At 41.8% G+C, this 15593-nt stretch overlaps 1 protein-coding gene across 5 annotated transcripts in view; it reads right to left on the bottom strand.

The window, feature by feature from the left end:
* GRIK4 (glutamate ionotropic receptor kainate type subunit 4) overlaps positions 1-12465 on the bottom strand; it is a 925106-nt gene extending 912641 nt beyond the window's left edge. For 2 of the 5 annotated variants that reach the window (XM_073602569.1, XM_073602570.1), the window contains exon 1: positions 12072-12460. The gene's annotated coding sequence lies outside the window, so the exon portion shown is untranslated. Of the gene's footprint in view, positions 1-11963; positions 12040-12071 lie in introns of those variants that run through there. The other 3 variants (XM_073602576.1, XM_073602574.1, XM_073602572.1) reach the window with 3 other exon arrangements.
* Positions 12466-15593: the final 3128 nt, after the last annotated feature.

Here is a 15593-nt window from a genome sequence, read left to right as displayed (position 1 = left end):
GCAGCGCTATGCCGGCGGTATAGCCGCATTGCCCCATTGATTTCAATGGGCAGGAGAGGTGAAGAAGCGGTGTATACAGCGCTCCTTCACCGCTCCAAAGATGCTGCTAGCAGGACTTTTTTTACTATCCTGCCAGCGCACCGCTCCAGTGTGAAAGCCCTTGGGGCTTTCACATTGGAGACACAGCAGCGGCTCTTTCAGGGTTCTTTGCAGGCGCTATTTTTAGCGCTGTAGCACCTGCAAAGCGCCCCAGTGTGAAAGGGGTCTTATATAAATCTGTCTCAAAAACAACGTGAGAACACACGTCATAACATTTATCTTTCTGTGGGAACAACCACACTACTCAGCACCCTCCACTTAAAAGAGTGATTCACTGTGGAGGTTTACCCTCAGGTGACGGCAGCATCTTTTCACCTATTTATTGCACATTCACCTGGGAAGAGTGACCCAATATATTTTTTATATTTTTTATTTTACACTATGCATTAGATTAGTGTCTTCACTGTATATTTAATCCTTTTTATTTGACATGTATGTCCCATTAAGCCTGGTCATGCTTTTTCATCATGTTTGTGAGTGCATTCATACATTTTTTAATTAATAAATAGTTTCATATACTTCCTGTACTATAATCTCTTTTTCTGACAGCACACATATCAGTAGCAAAGAAAATGTCACACCCTAGATATCTGAGGTTTAAATAATACAGGTTCCACCTGCATACTATGTAAATTCTAGGGTTCTAAGATTCTAATCACTGGCCCCTAATCCAGAATACTCAATTCTAATTTCATGGATTTGAAGTAATGGTAGATGTAAGGTATTTTACTTACATTTCCCATATGACATATGTATTTTTGCTCATTCATCATTAAGTGAATACAGCATGTTAAGTGTATGTGTCATTTGTTCAAGAATATCACCTTTATTTGTAGACACTGCTAGAAACATGATCTAATGTTTGCCTGTTTGAATATGATGAAAGAGTCAATATCTGCTTACTTTTTCACATGACTGTATATAAAAATCAGGGTAAAAACTTAATTTCCCTTTAAAATATCAGTTCACCAAACATAATTTTTAAGGTTTTAGATGTACCAACCAGCTTCTTATATACCCTAAGTATTCCAGGGGTGAAACCCCTGCCCTTAAGTTCCTGAGTCTACCAACCAGCAATGTTCATTTTAGAGGGACTCACTTCCACCAAGGGAAACCTTGCCGGAAATACTTTAGTATCAGGTTCAGGTGGGAAAAACTATACATTAAAACCCAATGTATTATTCAACCATGTTTTTGGTGGTGTAACCCTACACAAAAATAATAATAGCAACTTAAACAAAAGGTTGATGTACTAAAACAATAGAGCCAGTTTGCTTTGCAATGCAAGTATATGAATCACCCATCCAATCATGTGCTAAGAAAAATCATGTTTTTTTTTTTTTAATTCTCTTGCATGATTAGGTATTCAAAGTAAAAACAGATTTACCATATTTATAATCAGTCTCTGCTTGAGTAATCAACCACAATGCGTAAAATTTGAAAGAAAATATTACCTAACAAAAAGGATAATACTTATCCTTACTATAAAAATACCATTGGATTTAGACAGTATGAAATTATACCATGAACATATTTTTCTGAAAATAAGAACATTCATTTTTTATTTTTTTCCTAAGACCTCCCAATGCCTAACAATAAGAAAGCATTGCTTGTGGTATGTGAAAGAACAATGGTGCACTACGAAGCAATAGCATGTGACATTACATGATCCCTGTCAGACATGTGTCACTTTAACGGGAAAGGATGATGACTGAGCTACAAGGACCCTTGGCTAGAGTAGACCATCTGAGGGAACACGCTTCAAAGACACAACTGTGCATGTATATGTCCATGTCAAGAGTATAAAAAAGTTATTTGTGACATTGTCATTATGTGTGTTCTTAGAGGGTCTGTTTATAAATAAGATGAAGGAAGGAAATGAGAAAAAAGATGTAAACCAGAGTGTCCAGATTCCAGGATTTATTTTGTAGAAGAATTAAATGTGAAACCGGACCAATCACTATGGGCAATAACTCTTACTTGTGTTCCTATATTATTTTCTAGTTTGTTAGTCAGTTATTAAATATACCATATTTATCGGCATATAACACACACTTTTTTCCCCTTAAAATCAGGGTAAAATCGTGGGTGCGTGTTATACGCCGATCCCCCCGCCGATTGTGAGCCTCTCGGCGGCTTTCGGCTGTCGGCCGCACTCGGCTGCTCTTGGCCGTTCTCGGCAGCTTTCAGCCGTTCTCAGGCGGGACTGCAAGAGCCGCCAAAAGCCAAGAACGGCCGAAAGCTGCCAAGAACGGCCAAGGGTGGCCGAAAGCCGCCAAGAGCGGCAGAAACTGCTGAGAGCAGGCCGAGAACGACGGCGCCATTTTTAAACTTGTACTGACAAGTAAATGCTCCTGGAGAAACACTGTGATCCATTCCAGCCAGCGGCTCAATCCTTTCCAGCTATCCGGAACAGCGGTGGGACTTACAGAGCCATGTGGAATGCCAGGACTGCACTTTACTTTGACGAGCATGCATCTTCTATCATCTTGTAAGTGTTTTTAATCTTATCCTATTAAAGTCATCATTTTAATACTACACTCAGGTCGGTGCCTCCCCCTCCCTGTTTTTTTCTTAAATGTCTTGCAGAGTTCTGGACACACTCTGAAGGATGGCTGCCTTCCTTTTAAACCCTTAAACCCTTAATACCCCTTTCTATGGATACATCACCATCCAGATATTACAGCCACAGACTATTCCCCTGTGGATTACTCCATCTGGAGCACCAGATAAAACACTGACTATACTGCATCCAGATTTCGATAAGCCCCCTGCCCGCAGACCCCGACAACCAATGGCCAGGGTTGTCAGGAAGAGGTCCTTGTCCTCATCATGTGGACAAGGTGTTATGGGGCCCCCCTGCCCCAAAGCACCCCCCATGTTGAGGGTATGTGGCCTGGTATGGTTCAAGGGGGGGGGCGCTCGCTTATCCCCACCCCCTTTCCTGACCTGCCAGGCTGTTTGCTCGGATAAGGGCCTGGTATGGATTTTGAGGGGGGCTTAGGTTCCCCCTAAAATCCACACCAGACCGAAGGGCTTGGTATGCTCTTGGAGGGGGAACCCATGCTGTTTTTTTTTTTGTTTGTTTTGTTTGTACCAAAGTAGTGCAGGGAGCATTTTCAAAGTTGGACCGACTTGTGTCGGACTGGATAAGACGGCCCCCATAGGGAAACACTGATTTTCCCATGTCATGCAACATGGGCTCCCAATGTCAGAGCGTTTGTCGTACCAGTGTGAACCCGGCCTCAGGTAGGAAGATATTTTTTTCAGTAGAATGAGTAAGGACTAAAACTACTGCTGCTTGTGTCTTTTTCCCATTACTTGTCCAGGAGTTAAAGGGTCAACAAATGAAGGAAACTGTCTCCAACTAGGGTCACAGGCAGAAATTTTAACTTTCCTCCGCTCTTTCCAAAACATATTAAAAAATGCACAAACATAATAGAGTGTGTTTTGTGTGAAACTTAGCGTTCTTTTGCAATTATTTTTAACTTCCTGAACCTGTAAGGAGTACGGATGAGCTTAGTGTTCAGATGTTCTTCTGAATGCCAAAAATTGGGGGCATTTGCCATGGACAAACATGATATCATCAGGCTGTCAATGGATGCTAAGGAAGCAGCAGGTCACCTGCCGTGTCCTTACCAACCACTGATGTCACCTGGTCCATTCACTTACATGGCTGGGAATCCCTGATTACAAAAACTAATGGGCGGTAATCACAGGTATTACATCATTGCCTAAATATGGCCACACGTCACTACTATCCCTGCCCTTTCCCTTATTTAGATGATAACAGCTCAGGGAGTTGCAATTGGTTGTGTGCACTAGGTCATTTTTTTTTTCTGTGGGAATCTTGAAAATAAAACACCCCAGAAAAGTCCTCTGCTGTATATACACCAAAGGATTTTTCTGGGAAGTTTTATTTTATTAATATAGAACTTGTCAAACGTTGGGTGTCTTTATTTCTAAGTGACAATTTTTGTGTGAATAAGTAGGGGTACTATTTACCCCTTACTCATTCACATGCAGGGGCGGTATCTGGGGGCGCTTTAAGCTCCCTGCCTCCAGACCCCCACAAGCACCAGCCAGGATTGTGGGGAAGATGCCCTTGTCCTCAACATGGGGACAAGGTGCTTTGCCAGGAAGGGTCTGCCCTGGCAAGGCACCCTCCCATCATTTTGGGGGAATGTGGCCTGATATGGCTCAGGAGGGAAGGGGTGCATGCTCGTCCTTCCCCTTTCCTGACCAGCCAGGCTGCAAGCCCAGATAAAGGGTCTGGTATAGATTTTTAGGGGGACTTTTTTTTTTTTTTTACATAGGGTACTACCTTAAAATCTATACCAGGCATATCAGAAATATTTTGGGGGGACTTCACTCTTGCTGTAGGATGTGCTATCGCAAAAGTTACATTTGCAAAGAAAAAAACAGAACACAGACCCCTCCAAAGGTCCCCCAACTTACATAGCAGACTCTTAGAGGGATCTGCATGCTGTTTAACCACTTAACGCCAGACGATGTTCCGGTACGTTGCTTGACTTTGAGTGGTTATACTGGAATGATGCCTGCAGCTACAGGCATCATCCCGATATTGTTTTTTTAGAGCCGGGGAAGCTCTTTCTTGTGAAAGCAATCCTAGCGGCTAAATAGACCCCAGATGTCACTCCTGCCATTAAAAGCTTCGGGTCATACCAAGATCAGTATGATCCGATGCTTTTTACAAACCACTAGTGGACTAAATACTCCAGCTGCTTTCCCGGACTCTCCCTTCCCACTGGGAAACCTAAGATTGCAGCCAATACAGCCCCGATCATCTCATTGGGAGACTCATAAAACAGAGAGCAACTGAGCAAACAAAACAAAGTCCACTTTAACTATTGCCAACTGCATCACGCCATTATACAGTGGTAAGGTGGCTCTCCTGTGCCGGATCACGTACCTAGTATGTGATCTGGCACTTTTGGGTAGGTGGTGCACTGCTTCTGCTGTGATTAGTCACAGCAGATGCAGATTAGTGGGTACTGGCCAATGGATGTCCACTGGGACCCGCTGATGGGCGAGGAGAATGACAGAGCAGAGCTCTGCCTATGTAAGCAAGACAAAGCTCTGTCTTGTCAGAAAGGATGTGCTGGATGTTGTGTCCCTGCAAAGGGGATAAAATCCAGCACATCCCATAGTAAAAGCACCACATGGTAAACACAAAAAGGCTGGTTCAGCACACATTTAACCCTTTGATCCCCATAGATGTTTAACCCCTTTCCAGCCAGTGTTATTAGTACAGTGACAGTGTATATTTTTAGCACTGATTACGGTCAAAAGTGTCAGTTAGTCTGCCGCAATATCGTATATATATATATATATATATATATACACAACATAGTTTTTAGATGCTATAAATTTTGCACATAAAAATCAATATACGCTTATCTTCCGGGGGGGGGGGGGTTAGTACTAGCTGGGTATCAGTTAAAGGATAAATATACAAAATGTACAGTTATCCTTTAAATCAATATAATGGAACTTTGATCAAACAAAACATGTTTGAAGACTAGAGGTAATTTATGGTGAAGAGCAGATGCCACCATGTTATTCCAACCATCATAAAATGCAGGTCATGGTGCTGAGTTTACATAATCCTACAGTGTTCTTTCTATTTGATGCTGCACAGTTTTGATTGGTCATGTGACCCTGCACCTTTTTTTATTACCAATGGTTTTATGCTTGCTTCGGAGTCCCAAAGCAAGCAGAATGCATTGTACATTTGTACAGCACAGTACTGTTCTTTATAAATGTATTGTCTTTTGTTTTTGCTTTTTTTGAGGGAGGAGTGTGTGTGTCCTTAACAGGCAGCAGGGACTAGAGGTGACACAAAGTTATAAAACACAGCACAATAGCAGGCAAGCTGTGAGCAGCATTATCATGTATAATCTACATCTGAGGTCTATACAATGTATGCTTATGTGATGAATGGAGGTTATATTGAACAGTTAGGTAAATGCTGCAGTCATCCATAACTGAAAGTGTAACTGTAGGCAAACAGCTAAATGCTTGTGAACTGTCTTAGCAGCAAAAAAAATTATAATTCTGTTCATCCCGTTTTCTAATTCATGCATTTATAATCAAAGGAAATCAGATAGTTGCACACCTGTGCCTCCGCCTGCTTCCACTTAGAGACTGAAGGATTACTGCCAGTCCTGGGGTTAGGCAGTGTATAGTGTATACATTCAAGGGGCTCTCACCACTGCTATCACTCAGTGAAGGAATTCTTGGCCACAATCCAATACATCATGAGTGAGTAGAAATGAAGAAATGATTCTGCACCATTTCACTGTTACACAGAGCCTTTACTAAATGCAGTCAATCCATATAGGTCAAACACGTAGTTAGTATAGCCAACAAAGATCGTTCTACATTCACCTGCATGCTTAGGTAGTCAGTCCTAATCTAGGCACCTCTGACAGACACTATGCAAAGCCCTGAATGATTTATTTTCTCCGCTGTGTATAGAGAGTTAAGGAATTCCACTGATGAGGTCATCTCTCTGCTCTTTCTCCAATCAGTAAACTTTATTTGTTAGTTTCACAAAACTGTGCACTGCAGTAATATCTGATTAGCTACAGTACATTGTCTACCTCTCCTAGTCAGATGTACAAGGTGTTACGGGGGAAAGTACAAAGACAGATTGGGATACTATTAAAAATACATTTAAAGCTGAACTCAGATATAAAGGGAGATATAAAGGTGTTTATTTTTGATTTCTTAGAAATGGGACTTCATAGAAATGCAATAATAAGCAAGCACTGAATTGGTACTGTCAGTGCCAAAGCTGTATCAGCAACAGCAATAACAATACAGACACCTATTGACACAGATTTACTGTCGTCCTCTTCAGTGCCACCAAGGAAACAGCGTATAAGATAACATGTCCATCTAAAACACAGCATTCGTCTTTCCCCAGCCATGGATTCCATATTTCATTCAACTTTTAGGGGCACTAACTGAATAGGTTTGTATTTGATTATCGTTGGCAAGTTTAATTGTCATATTAACATGTAGTGGGGTCGGGTCTCTCCAATGCAGTAGAATCACTTTTGGGGCATAAAACAGAATCAGCTGAAACATAATGCTAGAGAATTTAAGAGGAACATATTGTAACAGAATATTAAGTAAGATTGTCTCGGGGGTTTTAGGAGCAATGAATTCAAATTGTTCATTCATAAGAGCATACAATGAAGACTAAAAGCTCTGAATTCTTTAACAAGTCCATAAGATGTTGGCACATGTTGGCACTGTCATGACTGCATCGCGGGCAGCTGTAGTGAAAAAGTAGGCCTAGCTCATGTAAACAATCCAGGGTATAGTAAAGCCTATGCTTAAATTAAGATTCTATCATTTTGTCCACCGTGCTTAAAACGTCAGGGAACCAAGTTATCTCCAGCCCCAGTTTTATCGGGATAAGTTAGAAATATATGAAACCCATGTTTGTTAATAATCATGAAACGGTTGAGGTCCCACTGTCTGCAAAAGGCTATAGTGACCCCTTTAGATTGTGTATGATCATGCAACAACTTTTCTAAGATAATAATTGGAAGAGTCACTGTAGGAGACCCAAAATACGATCTCGGGCCATGGCACAATAAAATATCTATCAAACTCTCTGGCCCACCCTGCCATATCAGAATGGGCATACAGTTCCCCCAGTCTTTGGTTGTACCACAAAGAAAATGTGGTGAAACCTATTTTAGGACATGTCCAAAAACCAGAGAGTTTTATGCAAAGCCAAAGCAGAAATTTATATTGGGGACCCTCCCTTGCAAGTGCTAGTGGCGGTTCTCAGTGGAAAATGACGTGGTGGGTCATAAGAACCCATGTACCCAATGTCACTTACACCGCAGCATCATCATTTGGTGATAACCACCAGTCATGCAAGCTAAAAGGCTGGACAGTATTGGAAAAAATGTGGAAAGTGACTCTGCCTTTTGCTACTGGAGCTTGAAGGCCCATCCAGGAGATGCCTGCAGGGATGGGAGCCACTCCCAATAAAAGGAGGAAATGGCAGAGTCAATATGTGCAAACCACTGTTTAGTAAAAAAAATATCAGGGATGCTTTAAATTAAAAAAAAAAACTGTTTAATCATTAATAAATCATTGAATTCATTTTTTAAATGGAAGCAGTGCAAGTACCGGAATTTGACCTGCCATCTGCCTCTTACAGTCCATATACAGCAGGACTGGAATGTGAGAGGAAGAAGCAGTTTAAGGACTCATTTACTTCATGTGCAGTGCAGGCAGCAGGAGTAAGCAGAGTAGCGGAAATATGAGCTCAATACAGTGCTGCTTTTCTTTTCACTGTCCATTCACAGGTTGGGGCAGGTCCAGATCACCAAGGGCTCAGCGGAAGTGGATTAAATTGTGCTTACAATAAAAAAAGTACTGCAGGGGAAATTTCTGGATTGAAGGTGAATATTGCAATCTTGTTATTTTTCGCTAAAGTTCTGCCTTAAGTATTTTAAACTAATAAAACAGTGATTAAATTGATTTCCTGTATAATGTCTACACTAATGTCTTAATGTTCCTCTTAAATTTATTAAAAATCAACATTAAAAACCTGATTCAAATATATTCCAATCTAATAAACAACACATTGGCATTTATATAGTTTAAGGTCCTCTAAACAGAGTTGTGCATAACACATTTGGATACAGCAGTTATTCCTCTAAGATTCCCTGGAAGAAATTATAAAATCTTGCATAATATGCACCTGCTGAAATAATGGTTTCTCCTTCAGCAAACATGCACACTAGTGTATCTCTATCATGGCACATGCTGTGATACGAAGCCCTGTCTTTGCCCTGTACTGACAACGGAGAACAAAGAGATATCATATCTGTAATCTTTGCCTTTTTGGGATTGGTTTGTATATGTAATTATGTCAAATTCATAGCATCTTTATTGGAAATCTATCAGTTTCTGCACAAAACTTCAAAAAAAAAAAAAAAACATTGATTCAGAGAATCACTGGAGCCAGGGATAAAATATGCTGTGCATGAAATATTTATGGCTATTTTCATTCTATTTGCTTTGGCTTATTTTTTAGCAAATGTGAGAAATGTATAATCAGATTAGCACATTTCCCTCCCATGCACATCATTCACAAAACCGGCTGTGTAATTGTAGCCAATTTCACATACAGTGCAAACAGCAAAGCTGTTGTATACAACTCACAGGGACTAGTAAGGACTAGTAAGCCTTTTTTTTAACAATATTCCATAAAACAAATTAATGACATACAATCACTTCTCTTGATTAAAGAGTTGGAGCACTTTGCCTCATTTAATGACAGCCCGGCCTCCTTACCTCCCCATGTGTCAGTTTTGGATGCCTGAATACTCAAACTGCAAGCACCAGTGCTGTCAAGTGGGAAGAAGGGGTCACATGCTCTTTTCTTTTTTTTCCCCGGGGGCCAAATTGATTGCTATGGAACAAAGGAAAGGTGAGTACTGAAGTGAATCTGTTGCTTTGTCCTGTATCAGTAAACCATATAATCACTATCCTAGGATCTTGCCAGAAAGCCTGTTACATCATCCTCAGCTAGGAGCCACGGTCAGAAGCTGGGGGTAAGGTGAATATACTTTTCAATTTTCACCAAATATGCCAGTTTTTTTGTCATGCGTGTTTTTGCTTTTTTCTATGGGAGGGATTCAAAGAATGAGCAGATCTTTCGTTTTGATGCAACCCTGACACTTCTATAAAAAAATACAGCTAGCTGCCCCCTGCTATACAAGATGATGAATACTTATTCTTTTAGCAGTAAGCGAGCACTGCTTCTTTCCGACACTTCTGGGTGTGTCAAATAGCATGTCCCTCGCTGAGAGCCGTCATTCCTCCCTCCGTCTGCTATGTCACTACAGCAAACCAGTGGGAAGAACCAAGACTCTAACAGGGAACAAGCTAACAAATGTATCTGGATGTGTTGGATAACCAGGATCTAATAAAGACAGAAAAGATTTAACTTGCCATCTGGTGGAGAGGTATTTCAGGGAGCAGCTGGAGAGAGGTGACAGGATCGCTTTAAGGCAATCATAATCATGCACAGCCTGATAATTGCAAGTGATCTGACTCAAGCATTACTTGCTACGATTGGTAAACAATCTGGTCATGGGCCATGAGGCACTCTAGAGGGCAATAATGAGTACTTAATTCTCATAATCACACAGAATTTTTCCCAACACATTGGAATATTTCTCCGCAACTAAGCACCAATGGCTCCCTTTTCTATAGAGACAACGGAGCCAATTTTCACCACGCAGGTGGTGCATCCACTTCACCCAACACAAGAGGATTGAGTCTCCGCTGGGACAGCAATGGGAGAATAGACAGAACAGAACAGCCATCTAAGTCTATGACAAGCTGCCTGTCTATGAGCATCCTTTATTGTATTTCAAATATGCTTATTACATGCATTCATATTCATGCTGCAATTTTGTGTTTAGATTATTTTGCATAAAATTAGTATGAATAACAAACTTCCGCTGCATCTGTATCTTGTCACCTCTGTTCACAGCCGGGCTGGGGCCCACCCCCGAAAAGTGTGTGTACCTACATACATTATATATCAACGTATATGTGTGAGCGAGTATATATGTAATATATGTAATCTGAACTCACCAATACTACAGGTAGGTAATTATATACTGAATTCTCCTTGAGTTATACATGTTAACCACATAGACTGGATAGGTTTAAGTGGCGATTTTTTTCAAAGTATGTACTGAATTACATATGTTACAATATATATATAATTATATATTATCACCTATATAACATATTTACTATTATATTATATTATTTATTATTATTATTATTATCTTAACTCACCAATAGTTAGATTAAAATAAAAAAATATATGAGTATTTATATAAAACCACTAATGTGGATAGATATGGACCGCATATTTTATATATATATATATATATATATATATATATATATATATATATTTTTTTTTTTTTTTTTTTTATCTGAGCTCACCAATATTACAGTTATGTTAAAAAATGAGAGGTCACATATATTTTTTTTATATACACCATTCTTTTTTTTAATCGAACCGTAATATTGGTGAGTTCAGATACAAATAAATAAATATATATATATATATATATATATATATGTTTTGTTTTTTGTTTTTTTTAATATATTTTTTCAAATCTGAGCTTACCAATATTACAGTTAGGTGATCATATATGGACACCGGTGTGATAGATAGATAGATAGATAGATAGATAGATAGATAGATAGATAAAATTCTCTCTCTCTCTCTCTCTCTCTCTCTCTCTCTCTCTTTATATATATATATATATATATATATATATATATATATATAATTCTATCTAACACACTGGTGTCCATATATGATTATCATTATTATGATAGATAGATAGATAGATAGATAGATAGATAGATAGATAGATAGATAGATAGATAGATAGATAGATAGAATTTGGCCATAATCTTAAAGTTGGGCAATGGATGAGTAGCAGCCTTACCCCTGCAATATGAGAACACAACAGATTAACATTTGGCCCACCCTGTCTGCTGCACAACACCAATCCAGTAATTACAGCTCAGCCTCCTCTGTCTCCCATTCCCAGGACTGGCACTGATGGATCCTATAGGGATAAGTGTAGGGATTTTTGGGAAGCTCTCGGTGCCAGTCATACATAGGGCTTCCTCTGCCACACAGGGTGGACCCTTAAACCCTTTGAAGGGCAGCAATGATAGAACATTCCATGGTGCCCAGTCATGTACACATGTTGTACACACCATTGCCTCCACATGGAGGATGTATCCCCCCCATATACTATACACACCTGCTACCAGAATTTTCCTTCAATGACTCCCCCCTCACTAGTTTGGGGATCAGGGCGACTGTTGTAGTGTGGGAGGCCCCGGCGGAGAGGTAGGTGTCTGATTGTTACCTTGTGTCGGTAGGTGCCTGTGTCCTCGGGCACCTAGTAGAAGGTTCCCTCTCTCTAATAGACGGAGGAGCCGGGGGCACAGTCCGTGTCTTCCCTCTCCTTCTCTTCCATCCTCATTGTCCGCCGCACACCGTCATTTCCCCGCTCCTCCGTCCTCCCTCATGCAGCACACGCAGCATCTGCCCGGTGCAGCCAGTCAGTCACACACACACACAGAGGCGCCTTCTTCTCCGGCTATCCGCCGACAGCCTGCACTGACATGGAGAGAGAGGGAGGGAAAAGGGGGGCTCTGTGAAGAAGAAAGGAGGGATTAGGTGAAAGAAGGGACCGAGGAGAGGAGGGGGGATGGCTACTTACTGAACAAGTGACATAGGGACATGATGGAAAAAGGAGAATGACGTCAGGGGAGAGGAGAGAGAGGTCCTCAGGTAGAGTGGACTGCCATGGCAGGGAAGGAAGGATGGAGGGTGATTAGTATTATGGGAGAGGAGTTTGGGTATATGGGGCAGATAGATGCCACTCAGGTCTGTTAGAAGGTGGGAGGAGGGGGACATACCTGGGGTCACCATGGTCCACATAGGACAATATTAGGAAACATCCCATACCCACCATTACAGGAGGACACCTGCATCCAGTTGGGTTCAGTAACAATGTTGGGCTCATTCACCCTGGCGTTTTCACCACTGCGTTTAGATACATGCAGCGTATAGGTATGTCCACATCTAAGGCCTCGTTTAAACGGGCGTTCTTCACCTTTACCAATAAACTGCCTATGCAGATACACGGAATCTATAGATAAAAACAAACTTCTCCTATGATGGAAAAACATGAAGAATGCCCTGGCTATATTTCCTGCAGTGTTCATGTCATCGATGAAAATATTTTCGTCACAGTCATTTGACAAAAAATATGATGAAAATCAATTCCAATTTCCATAAAGAGCCCTTTCAAACAGGCTGTTCAATCAGTTTTTCAGGTGGACCTGGTTGGACCTTGCAGTCTCCCCTATGGAGCGGTGGATGTCAGCTGTGACATGTCCGCTGACATCCACCGCTATCCGATCCTGTCCACCAAATCCAGACAGATGGTGGTCCTATTTTCCATCCATCTATTGGATCGGATATGATTGGGTGGAAACAGACAGGCGATCCGTTTCCATCCAATTTTTCCATAGAGGAGAGTGGGACTGGGTCTGTCTCTGCTCTGCACAGTGAGTTGAGGACAAACTTGTCATCCGCTTGCTCAGTGGGGATCAGCTGAGCGATGTGAAAAGGGCCTACTGGGCACTTTCACCCCCTTACTGCCCAGGAAAAATCTCAGCTTACAGCGCTATCGCACTTTGAATAACAATTGAGCAGTCATGCAACATCGCACCCATATGAATTTTTTAGCATTCTTTTCACACAAATAGAACTAGTTTTTTGTATTATTTGCTAAACAAACAAAAAAATACCTTAGACATATATTTTACACAGAATCTTCTGCTAGTTCTGCCAGCAAAAACCCGCATTCCATGCAGAAAATATGCATATGCCCTTGTAAGGCTGAACTACCACTACGTTATCCATGTAGATGTGGCGCCCTAAAAAACAATGCCCAAACTCATGAGCAAGCAAAGAATTTCCTTGCCAAGACCGCAGTGACACATAAACTCCCAAATGTTCCCATACAGCAGTTTTATAGATTTTCGGACTCTCTGCATCCAGTAGTTGAAATAAAGGCACTGGAACATAGGGAACTTGGACTCCACACAGCTCCTGGACATGGTGCACTAATTAAAGATAAAGATGTGACAGTGGAACTAGTCGGAGGCCACATCTTTGGCCAGGGGGCAAGTAAAGTGTTAACCATAGGCTTGACTATTTTAACATAGATGGAAGATTCTTCACAACTAAGACTCGCTTGTTTAGCCACAACATCCATTGGAGCCCTCACCAGGTCACTCATTGACAATGCAGAAACTTGAGCTTCATCCTGTGTGGGGACTTCTGGTGGTTCTGGACCCAAAGGGCCCAAGTCCAATGGCGGCATCATAAATTACAAATCTTCTCGATTACTGCTTTATACTCGCTCCTCCTTGAACACCCTTGGGGATCTCCTCTGGGTTCTCTATGGATCTTGACTTTGCTGGCTCTGGGGGAGCTCTCATCCTTCATGCTGGTTGGGGAACCCCAGTGCAGTTCGTTCACCCTCCTCCACACCAGGTCTGGAGATCCCAAGTGGCCAGCTTCCCAATCGCTACAAAGAAGGACTGTATCTCCTCTGTACCACCTCTGCTCTGAGGTCGATCTCCTGCTGATCGCATGGCTCCATTCTCACTGGAAGCACCTTGTAGAGAAAGGCTCGGCAGACCCGGCAGTGTGCCCAAAATGTCATCATCAGGGTCAGCTCTCCGCAGGTAGCGCACTCCACTGCCAAGAACTCCAGTGGAGTTCGCCATACTGCATAGATCCCCCTGGTAAGTGCCCAGACTCCTGTATCATCAAGGCGGGGAGTGTTTTGGCACAGTTTCACCATCCTCGCATCAGTGCAGTGTTCAGGCTGCATGTGCACACAGCTGCTACAAGCAACGACTGACAAATGCACCCAGTGCAGCAAAACTCCTCCTTTCACTGCTGATCAAATGGCGGATCTTAATACATGGCACAGGGGTGTCTCCTATCCTGCCAACTACACCAGGGGGACCACAACTGGCTGTGCGTTGGCTCCAAACTAGACCATTTGCCAGCCCACTTCTTTTTGGTAAGGACAGTGACAGTACTGGTAGATAGAAGCCTTACCCAAATTGTGCCCAATTCCTGGCTATAGGCCCGCCCAGGACATTCCCAGCCATAAGCCTCTATATTCATAAAGAAAGGAATGTCTACAAGAGAAGTATATTTTCTGCACTTTACTGATGTTCTTCTGGTAGTGACACGTAATATCACATTGACATACGGATAGAACCTTTTGGCACACCTTACCATACATAAGTGCAAACCTTCTGCAGCAGTCACTCGGGCACAAAATGCCAGCACATAATTATAAGCCATCATCTCTTTGCTCCTCCTCTCTCCTCTACTCAGGAGCACCAGAGCATTAAGACCCATTTCCGTGTATACAAGCTAAGTAGGATTCTGCTGTATTCAAACCGAGATTAACAAGGTGAAGCATCCTGCTCTGTTAGCCAATATTAACAAGGCACTTTCTGTAGTATACCAATTTCTCTGTCCATGTCTCACTCCATAGCTCTGTCCAGCTGGGCACATTCCCTGATGTTACTCTCTTTCTTTCAGGGTCATTAGTACTCACTTCAGAGGGCTCCAACCTGGCTCTCATGCCACATCTGCCTAAGGCTCCTCCCATTCTGGCTTTTACATGGGCACTGACTACCCCAATTTAGGGTGACCACATTTCCAAACTGCCATTCAGGGACCCCTTCCCCCCAAAAAAGATAGATTTTTGATACCTTTTTTTTGCCAATTTTTGGAAAAACAAAAGCAAACAGTGGTCACAAGTTTAGACAGGAGGTACCGGAGGTTT

The sequence above is a fragment of the Aquarana catesbeiana genome, linkage group LG10 (genome assembly GCF_042186555.1).
Source record: "Aquarana catesbeiana isolate 2022-GZ linkage group LG10, ASM4218655v1, whole genome shotgun sequence".
NCBI classification, from domain to species: Eukaryota; Metazoa; Chordata; class Amphibia; order Anura; family Ranidae; genus Aquarana; species Aquarana catesbeiana.
The sequence above is the reverse complement of the archived record's forward strand: the minus strand, read 5'-3'. Positions and strand labels throughout refer to the sequence as shown.